The sequence below is a fragment of the Ranitomeya variabilis genome, chromosome 1 (assembly GCF_051348905.1).
Source record: "Ranitomeya variabilis isolate aRanVar5 chromosome 1, aRanVar5.hap1, whole genome shotgun sequence".
Lineage (NCBI taxonomy): Eukaryota > Metazoa > Chordata > Amphibia > Anura > Dendrobatidae > Ranitomeya > Ranitomeya variabilis.
The window spans coordinates 473,525,876-473,536,448 of NC_135232.1; positions in this window are offsets into that span (position 1 = coordinate 473,525,876).

Genomic DNA, 10,573 nt, shown 5'->3' on the forward strand with positions numbered 1-10,573 from the left:
TTACAGATGCATTGAGCATGTCCTATTCTGATCCCCAAATTCAGATCAGAACAGATCATTCTCTGACCCTCACGGATCTCATTCTCAGATCCGTGGTTTTCACAGTTGTGTGAATAGACCTATAAAACTCTACGAGTCTGTGTGGCGTCCGATAAAAAAAACCTGGAAGTGCAGTGCCCCAGAGACCTGGTCGCTGCAGTACTGACGCTCCGCCACTAAGGGGAGTGATGGTACGTCTGATGGCACTAAAGGAGTTCACCTGACCAGGTATCACAGTCACACATTACACTTCACACTCTGGCCACCAGGGGGAGCAAAGGGTTCTATGTATTAGGCCACTCCACACAATCTGGTAAAACTGGGGGCTGGATAGGAAGTTAGCCAGAAGCTGACTGGGTTGGAACCAGGCAACATCCTGTGGCAGAGGGTGTTGCAGGGGAAGATTCAGGGGGGTCCCTGTCAGGGGTGGGATCCTAACAGTGACCTAGCGAACAGAACAGAACGTTTCGGAGCCGCGCCTGCACTTGAATGCGGCGGCATCCTAAGAAAGGAAACAAAGCGAGGTTTATTGTGGAGAAGTGAGAAACGAGATCACAGCAAAAAGGAGATAAAGCCAGTGGGAGTCGTGCCTTAAGATCGTGGCAACATCCTACTGAGGCGCGTAGCCGGTGGCCGGAACGCCAAGGAAGTATTGGGCTCCAAGCAGTACTTCAAACAGCGGCAGGACAGTTGATTATAGGTTGGCTGTCTCACCTAAATCACCTAAGCAGACATAGGGGGCAATTGCGGGAGAGGGGCAACGCTAGGGTCCCGGAAGAACTCCAGGCCTACCCGTCATACGGGTGCGTCCTAGCCATATCATCTGGGGGACAGAGAAAGAACATCAGAACAGATACGAGTTGTGAGAAAGAACATCAGAAACAGACACAACAGTTGTGAGGACTATCCGGTGGTGCTCAGCAGGGAGGTACTACAACACACAGGCGCTAGAAGGTAGGCACTGATTTCCACCGGCAAAGGGAACTCTGGATGTGCCTTCGGACCAGCCGGTCTCAGCCAGCCCTGTTAGCAGTACTCTGGATTGCAGATCCCGAAGCCTTCAGTAAAGAGGTAAAGAGACTGCAACCCTGTGTCCTCGTTATTCATCGTGACCTGCACCATGCACCCTCATCACACCTTTCATTGGACGCCCCTTAGCAGGGTCACGGACCGGGTCTAGCCACCGTGACAACCCTAGGACCAAGACTGAGAGGCCCGGTACCGAGTACCCCGCGGCCCTGCGTCTGGGGGCGCTCTAACTTGGCGTCACGAACAGGATCTACTTAAGCCTGAAGAATCAGGTCATGTGTGCCTTGGAACTGTGACTGAATTGTGCTTGAACTGTGATTTATTGCAAAGACTGTGCATTGCCGATTCCCGCCAAAACCGCCGCTATTACAGCGCTAAGAGGAGCGCAGGAGAAGAAGAAGGGCGTGGAAGTGGGCGTAAACAAGCTGAAGAGCGCGAAAGACAATGGCCGCCCAGTCTAAATATTTCTGTACCATGAGGACGTGTCCGTCAGCAGCCGAGATCCGCCTCCTAATCCTTAATGGAGGGCGGAGAAAAAGAAACCGCCCACGAAGGAGAGAGCGGGAAAAAGACCAGGAAGTGAGCCACGTGGAGAATGCCATGGCTGACAGCTCAGAACCAGAGTGTGGGGTGGAAGCGGAGGACTCCCCCAGCTACCCGGAAGAGCAGAACGGTCAAATCTCCATAGTCGGCACTGACCTCTTGCAGCTTGAGCTGGAGGAATTAATTGGGCAGCTCCGTCAACTGCGGATAGAGACCAAGGCCGCACCCCAGGAGACGCCAGCGGAGGATTCCCCGACATCAGTTCCTGTGCCGCTGCTCGAGCTACTGCCGATGTCTCCACCGACGTCACCGCCTGTGGAGCCAGCCGCGAGGGAGGACGCTGCACCGGCCGGTAAGCCTGCCGACCCTGCCCCGCTAGCGGAGGACCTGCTGATAGGCCCAGTCGCAGCGCCACCTCCCCCTGGGACCTATCGACTCCAACACCACCTTCCCTGGGACCAGGCCACGGGCATGGAGCACCTCTTAAAGGCCCCGATCTTGCCAATTACCTTGCCGGGCGAGGTCTATGCAGAGCGCACGGTGTGCCGCTGGGTGAACCCAGGGTCCAACTTCATGGGGTTCCCCGGGGTGAAGACGCAGGAAGGGGAGTTGGTGGAGGCCCTTAGCTGGGAGGAATACCAGACCCAGCTGGACCAACGATGGGAGGAGGAGGAGAAGGAGTACCAGGCCCGGCGGGAGGCCCATCACCAGAAGGACCAAGCAGTGAAGGACCGGGCCCGCAAGGACCGCACCAGCCACCAGGCCCCGCGCAGGCAGGGCATAATCACCGCCTTTAGACTCCGAGGAGGCTGGGGATTCATTAAGGAGCCGGGCCTGTACGCTGAGGTTTTTGTGAATCGGAGGGATGTAGAGTCCCACCTTAAAGAGGGCCACCCGGATCGGGATCTCTACCCGGGGGACGAAGTCACCTACACCCGGCACTTTGGGGAGAAGGGGTGGTTCGCTCTGAACGTCTACAAGAGGCGAAGCCCTGTGACACCCCCGACCAAGGTGCCAGAGAAATTGTCCCCCATGGTGAAGGCGCCCTCTTGTGGTCAGGCTACAGTTACCACCAAGACCACCGTTGCCACCCCGTCGTGCACTATCGTCAAGACCACGACCTGCACTATAGCCACCACCGCTACTGTGATGGCTAGTGCCCAGGCCATCCCAAGATCTAAAACTGTGGGGACCCAGACCCCTAACTGGAGTGAGGAAGCTCCTGAAGCAACATCTGGTAGCTGCAGGTATTCGGGTGGATGGCCCCGCCCATTGCTACCTGTGGAGCTGCCGCTGCCTCAACAAGAGTAACCCTTGAAACTGGAACCGATGTAAATAGTTAACTGTTTGTCTTCCTGATGTTTGCTGCTAAAACCCGACCAGGGTTGTCCTTAAGGGGGTCCCTTTGTTTACCCGTGATCCCTATTGTTTTGTTTTTTTTGCTTTTTATTTTTGCTCCTGTTTTTATTTTTGCTTTTGTTCAGCAATGTTACAAAGACTGCCGAATCATGGACGGTGAATGGTTCACAAACTGTATTGTAAATAGTTTGCACCTTCTTAAAGGGACTCTGTCACCTGAATTTGGAGGGAACAATTTTCAGCCATAGAGGCGGGGTTTTCGGGTATTTGATTCACCCTTTCCTTACCCGCTCGCTGCATGCTGGCTGCAATATTGGATTGAAGTTCATTCTCTGTCCTCCATAGTACACGCCTGCGCAAGACAAGATTGCCCTTTACTGGTTTTACAAAAGAGAGAGCTTTTTGAAGAGACTGTTCCTGAGTACAGCATGGAAGCTCTTGCCTTAAATGGACTTGCAGATAGAGAGAGTCTGCATTACCTCAAAGAGACTTGGTTCCCTCTTAAAGGGAATGTTCACTAGTTGCACTTAAAGTATAATGTTGCCTTAAAGAAAGTAAATGGTAGTAATGTTTTACATAGAAGTAATATGTAGTTAGTTAGATAGTTATAGAGAATGTTTGATAATGTTACTAGAGATTGAGGACAGGAAAGAGTTGAAAGCCGAATTTCAATACAGTAAACCCGTAGGGGTTAGTTAACGAGTCCTCCTGAGAGCCATAGAGAGATGGTTAATTGATCCTGCACAAAGAAAAGAGGCAGTAGGCCTGGGCAGATAGACAGGCGGTCCTGCATATGAAAAATCAGAGACTAAAAAGAAAAAAAAAAATGTTGCACTTAGAAGAGAGAAGTAAAGAAGAAGTTATTTTATATTTTAGAGTTTTATAGTAAGCCTTTAGTGGGTTCAGCCTATACGCCCTTAAAGGAACAGTTAAATTATTGTTCAGAATTTGCACTTAGTAGAATACACGGCTGGGTAATAGAAGTTATTTACAGTATGTTATTTAAAATATTTAACCATGTTTTTGTTTGTAACGTTTAAGAGTCCTCACCTCCCATAAAGGGAAGCACTATTATATTTACTTGTTCATTGCATTTCAAAATTTTGTATGTCTTTTGCTGACATGTATTGTTGTTTTCTTCCCAGTCCGGGAGTACTGGATTTAACCGGGGGGGGGGGGGGGGTACAGCGCCCCAGAGACCTGGTCGTTGCAGTACTGACGCTCCGCCACTAAGGGGAGTGATGGTACGTCTGATGGCACTAAAGGAGTTCACCTGACCAGGTATCACAGTCACACATTACACTTCACACTCTGGCCACCAGGAGGAGCAAAAGGGTTCTATGTATTAGGCCACTCCTCACAATCTGGTAAAACTGGGGGCTGGATAGGAAGTTAGCCAGAAGCTGACTGGGTTGGAACCAGGCAACATCCTGTGGCAGAGGGTGTTGCAGGGGAAGATTCAGGGGGGGTCCCTGTCAGGGGTGGGATCCTGACAGTGACCTAGCGAACAGAACAGAACGTTACGGAGCCGCGCCTGCACTTGAATGCGGCGGCATCCTAAGAAAGGAAAGAAGCGAGGTTTATTGTGGAGAAGTGAGAAACGAGATCGCAGCAAAAAGGAGATAAATCCAGTAGGAGTCATGCCTTAAGATCGTGGCAACATCCTACTGAGGCGCGTAGCCGGTGGCCGGAACGCCGAGGAAGTATTGGGCTCCAAGCAGTACTTCAAACAGCGGCAGGACAGTTGATTACAGGTTGGCTGTCTCACCTAAATCACCTAAGCAGACATAGGGGGCAATTGTGGGAGAGGGGCGACGCTAGGGTCCCGGAAGAACTCCAGGCCTACCCGTCATACGGGTGCGTCCTAGCCATATCATCTGGGGGACGGAGAAAGAACATCAGAACAGATACGAGTTGTGAGAAAGAACATCAGAAACAGACACAACAGTTGTGAGGACTATCCCGTGGTGCTCAGCAGGGAGGTACTACAACACACAGGCGCTAGAAGGTAGGCACTGATTTCCACCTGCAAAGGGAACTCTGGATGTGCCTTCGGACCGGCCGGTCTCAGCCAGCCCTGTTAGCAGTACTCTGGATTGCGGATCCCGAAGCCTTCAGTAAAGAGGTAAAGAGACTGCAACCCTGTGTCCTCGTTATTCATCGCGACCTGCACCACGCACCCTCATCACACCTTTCATTGGACGCCCCTTAGCAGGGTCACGGACCGGGTCTAGCCACCATGACAACCCTAGGACCGAGACTGAGAGGCCCGGTACCGAGTACCCCGCGGCCCTGCGTCTGGGGAGCGCATGGACATTTCACACAAATGTGAGAGTGTAGAGTAAGGGATTTTACAAAAAGACATTATCACTCCACATCACACAGTGCAGATACATAATAATATTTAAATCCATATAATGTCTGCGAATTGAGATACTGATTTGGCTTTTATCCTAAGTCATATTGCACGACTCGTTAAAGGGTTGATTGTGACTTGTAGGATCGCTACTTCCAACAGGTGGCGCTATAGAGTTAAGTCCTCTTTTTCTCAGAAGAGGCAATTTGCATATTTAAATCCAGGCATTTACCGCTGACGTCTCGTCTGATTAAAGCCATTTTCTCCTGTTTCTTCTCCATCTGGTCAGACAACTCCCAGCCACGACTCGTCTTGTCACGATGATCTTCATAGCCTTGATAACAAGGCCACATACATTGTATATTTACATGTATCTCCTCCCCGAATACAGATACTGTATGTACCCATCATTAATATAATACTGGCCAAGCACCATTAAAAATATAAAGTGATAAGCAGCATTGAGCCCCCCATTAACTATACTCTGACTCCCAGTAATATAAATTATTCATTCTGTGACTCTCCCCAATTAACTGTAAGGCTATGTGCACATGGAAAGTACGCAAGGTTTTACAGTACAAGCAAAGTGAATGAGATCCCTGAAGCCTCATGCACATGTTGCTTAATTTTTCCTTTCAGATTTGCAGCAGATTAAAATCTGCATAACGTCATTTCTTGCAACGTATTTCACCCATACTAATGAGTGGGGAAAATACGTCACAAAAGTGTGGAAAAAATGTGGAAAAAAAATGTATTTTATGCAACTTTCTTCCTGCCAACACATTAGGAGATGCAGCAGAATTTTCTCATGCAAATCCTGAACGTGTGCACATAGCCTTAGTTCATGTCATGTATCCCCATCATTCACTATAAGTCCTTGATAGCATCAAAATGAATTTGTGGGTGGTAGAAGACGCCATCAGGTACTGAACATCCACCGCCACCTCCCAATTCATTACAAGTCCCTGTCATCGTCTTCTCCCACCTTTCAGTTCATTATAAAGTGTCCTATGCACCTTATCTCCTCCACTCCCCAATAACTTTTAAGTCCCGGATAGCATGACAATGAATTTTGAGATGGAGGAGGACACTATCAGGGGCTTAGCACCCTCTTCTACCACCATATTCATTTTACATCCATATCTAATGTCCTCCTTCCCCCTCCTCTTGTTCATAAGTCCATTATAAGACCCCCTTCCTCCCATCTCAATCCTCCACATCCCTAATTGTCCTCCCACCCGCATCCCATCATTGCCTTCTCCACCACCCCTATCATTGCCCTCTCCACCACCCCTATTATTGCCCTCCCCATCACCTCCATCATTGACTTCTCCACCACCTTCATCATTGCCCTCTCCATCAACTCCATCATTGCCTTCTCCACCACCCCCAACATTGCCCTTTGCACCACCTCCATCATTGCCCTCTCCACCACCTCCGCCATTGCCCTCCCCATCACCTCCATCATTGCCTTCTCCCCGTCACCTCCATCATTGCCCTCTCCACCACCTCCATCATTGCCCTCTTTACCACCTCCATCATTGCCCTGTCCACCACCTCCATCATTGCCTTCTCCCCATAACCTCCATCATTGCCCTCTCCATCACCTCCATCATTACCCTCTCCACCACCTCTATCATTGTTCTCCCCCTCCACCACCATTGTCCTCTCCACTAACTCAATCATTGTCTTCTCCCCTACCACCCATCATTGTCCTTTACACCACCTCTATCTTTGCTTTCTCCCCACCACTCTCATCATTGTCCTTTCCACCACCTCCATCATTGCCTCCTCCCCCACCATCCCCATCAATGCCATGTCCACCATCATCATTGTCCTTTCCACCACCACCACCATCATTGCATTCTTCCCCACCACCCCATCAATTCCCTTTCCACCACCTCCATCATTGCTTTCTCCCCTATCACCCCCATCATTGCCCTCTCCAGACACATGCACACACACCACTCTCCTCTCTGCATGTTACACACACATCTCGACCACCTGCACACATATACCCACACAAACACACACACATACATACACACACACCACTCACCTCTCCGCATGTTCCCCGGAAGCTGCAACATCATAGTTGCTGGCAGCTCTCGCTCTGAAACAGCCACGCGCAGAATGCTGACATCATCCAACCAAGCTGCTGTGACAGATAGGAGGCAAAGGATGGATCCCTGCAGCTCTGCTGTCATTTTCTGCTGTAGGCAGCGGAGCTTCAAGGATCGCTCCCTGCCCACCGCACATGAAGGCAATCTGGCCAGGGGCCCCTTGGGGCCAGATAAACAGGCCAGATTGCCCTCAGTGTTAGCTACCATGCAGGGTCCCCCTCGCCTCCGGGCCCCGATGCAGCCACACCGACTTCACATGCATTATGTCTGCCCCTGCAATAAATGCAATATGCAAAAAATAGGAGAAATCGTTATACTCACCCTGTGTTCACCCCTCCAGCCCCTCCACTACTCACGTTCATCTGTCTTGTCCTCAGCGCATCTTCTAATCCGTCGACGCTAGAGCTGCAATCTTTGGTCCTATCACACTCTTCTGGGAGGTCAAAGACATCATGACGTCATGATGTGCACCATGACATTCCATGGGTATGTACAAAACCCTTCTGGGTGCCATAACACACAGGATTCTGGCACTTGCGAGAAACACAAAGATTCCAAAATAAGCAATAAGGATCAGAAGATGCGGCAAGGACTGGACAGGTGGCAGCGAGTAATGGAGGAGCCGGAGAAGAGAGCTGCGAGGTGAGTGTGACGCTAGTCACTACTCATGGACAGACCATGAGGCAGAGAAGTCAGATGTTCCAGGGTCAGTACCAAAACAGCACATAGAAGATCAAGTGGAATGACAAAGGCGTAAGTCAGATCATGGTCCAGGGTCGAAATTCCAGGCGAAAGAGGATCAAAGCAAAAGCACAAGATGAAGGGATAGTCAAAACATGGTCCAAAGGGAGGCAGCAGAAGATCAGAACTCAGCACAACAGAATCAAGCAAACACTCAACAGGAAGCCCAAACTACGTCTGGCAGGGATCAGAGGTAGACAGCTCAGTTAAGCAATCTCCAGAAGAGAGAACACCTGGAGAAAGCCCAGGACCTCCCAGTCACAGATTGGACGACTGAACTGTCAATCAAAGCACCAAGAACTCAGCATGACCCAGATTCCATAGGGTAGCAAAACAGTCACTCTGTCACATCTCCACCAGAACCTGCTCCTGCAACTTCTGCTTCTGTCACCAGACACCGCTGTTTTCACTCTGGGCGGCAGTCCCTGTCCAGCCACTTAGGCTATGTTGGATGGGACCTATAGTGCCATCCAGTCTGGCAGTATGGGTGTGTGTGCTGTTCAGCTGTTATCAGCTTATTGCTCCAGCCAATTGGAGAGCACCACACCCTACTAAAGCTTCCAGCTTGTTTCTGACTTTTCTTACAGATCTTGATTTTATACTTGATGTGATCTCTCAACTACTCTGACCCTGCTTGATGACCCTTCCTACCTCTGAACAGCAGACTATCTAAGGTAGCATTCCACTTGTTGTAAAACCAGATCCCTGTACAGGTGTTAAAGAGTATTGGTATTGAGATTTCTCTGGAGTCTGCCAGAATGAGTGGCTTGTGCCAAGTCTGTCCGAAGCAGCCATTTGAGCCTGAGACCACAGGCAGACGTTACACACTCACTGAGCAGAGGAATCGTGACAGTGAGGATAACAATTTTTTTTCATTTTTTAATCCTTTTGATGGCCCAGCAGCCGCCATATTGTCAAATCTATGCAGAAGTGAGTAACAAACAAATCTACATTTTGGTGACTTCAATTAAAGTCAAAATCAAAAATGTGTTTCTTTGCAGGAAAAATGCTGCATAAAAAAGTGCGTTTTTTGTCTGTGTTTTTAATGCATTTTTTTCCCCAGCCATTAGAATGGGTGAAAAATGCTGAAATAATCGACATGCTGCAAATTTGAAACTGATTCGAATCTGCAAGGAAAGCATATGCACCATATGCATGAGACTTCAGAAATCTCATTTACTTTGTTGGGACAGTAAAATGCTGCCTTTTTTTGGGTGCACATGGCCTTATTTCCGATATTATTTGAATATCATATATCATCATTTAAAAAATTACTTGATGGTATTATATTTGGACAATATTTTTGCATTATTTTGCGCCATTATGTGAGTAGTCAGCTAGAATTTTATGAGCACTACACTTATCAGACTGTTATTAGAATACTTTATGGGGGTATTAAATTTACTTTGTAGGACAATATTATTTGTTTAACCTGAACATTGTATGATAATTTGGCACCATGTAACAGTAATTTGTCAGCAAATACTTATGCCCGTGTGTTTCCATATGTTGACTTAAAGTAGCAAGTAAATATGGCAAAAATGGCTGATGGGGCTCTTCTTTGGTCAGCCCCCATCAAAAAAGATAATATATACAGAAATCTAAAGTTTCACAAGTTTATTGTTTCGGTTCTGTGTGCCTTGGCTATGGGTAACATTAATATTCAGCAATGCTTAGCTTGCGACTACTGCTGTCATACAGCAATGGAGCGGAGGATGGGTGAGAACAATAGTGAGGAGGAAGCAGTACATTTTCTCCATTAAAGCAGCAATCAATCAACAGGCCAATAGATTTCACTAGTCATTTACAAGTTAACTACAAGTCTAATCTGAGCAATCGAAAAAGATCATGTTTCATGGAGGAATCAGAAATCCGCCTTCTATTATCTGGCCAGACGAGACACTGTTTGTCTTAGTAGATCACTTTTCATTTGGATAACTAGAGACACCTGGAAGAAAGTTTGTCTATGGAGAATGGATTCAGGGATTTCAACAATATTTTATTGACTTCAGTATTAAAAAAAAACTCAACTTAATTTATCCTCAGATTGAAATTGTAATTACCTGAAAAAGTATAGACTTCTGAGGGGTTATCCAGCCATTATTGATGATCTACACTTAAGACAAGTCATCAACACCAGACTGGTGGGGGTCTGATACCTGGCACCCCCACCGATCCGCTGTTATTAGCTCTGGTGGCGGGAATACACAGTAGTGGTGTAGCAGCCACTGCAGAGAGCTGCAGATCAGCTCCTATTCTCTTAAACAGCTGATCTGCAATATCCAGGCAGCAACCTCTACAACTTAAAAGAATCTGTGCTGGTAAGCTCCATGTAGTGTTTATATCTAGCACCTGGCCATGTTAATAACATAATCGGTGGGGT